This window comes from Rousettus aegyptiacus, unplaced genomic scaffold (genome assembly GCF_014176215.1).
Source record: "Rousettus aegyptiacus isolate mRouAeg1 unplaced genomic scaffold, mRouAeg1.p scaffold_m13_p_5, whole genome shotgun sequence".
Taxonomy (NCBI): domain Eukaryota; kingdom Metazoa; phylum Chordata; class Mammalia; order Chiroptera; family Pteropodidae; genus Rousettus; species Rousettus aegyptiacus.
Window position 1 is genome coordinate 106,382,762 of NW_023416308.1, and position 638 is coordinate 106,383,399.

At 40.0% G+C, this 638-nt stretch overlaps 1 pseudogene; it reads left to right on the forward strand.

Annotated features, from left to right (window-relative positions):
* On the forward strand, positions 1-119 carry LOC118603604 (annotated as a pseudogene).
* Positions 120-638: the final 519 nt, after the last annotated feature.

Consider the following 638-nt stretch of genomic DNA (forward strand, 5'->3'; position numbering starts at 1 on the left):
GTCTACGGCCATACCACCTTGAACAAACCGGATCCCACCTAATCTTGGAAACTAAGCAGGGTTGGGTCTGGTTAGTACTTGAATGGGAGACCACCTAGGAAGACCAAGCGCTGTAGGCATAAACAATAAAAAATAAGGAATTGTAAGCTGACACAGTCCTTGCAATATGTGAGGTCAACCAAGGGTTGCCTCGTCTAAAACAAAACAAAACAAAACAAAACACTCAGCAACTAGAAATAAAAGGGGACTTTCTCAACATAATAAAGGACATTTGTGAAAAACCTATAGCTAACATCATCCCCGGTGGTGAGAAACTGAAAGCTAAGATCACGAACAGGACCAATGCTTGCTTTCGTCAACATTGCACTGGAAGTTCTAGCCGGAGTAATTACCATTCTTTAATTACTCAGAGTAATTACGGCTTTTTTTTTCTTTTCTCTAGTGTTTACCATCATAATTATGACATTATATAGAACCCTTAGCTCCCTGCTTGAGTAGGCTGTATCTATTAGTGTCCCAGAGTGAGCAAGGAAAAAATATGGTATGTTTCCTCATCCCCCACCCCGTTCTTCAACACAATGCAAAGTGATCTCTACGTGTTTGCTTTATATTATTAAACACGCTCTATTAAGTATACG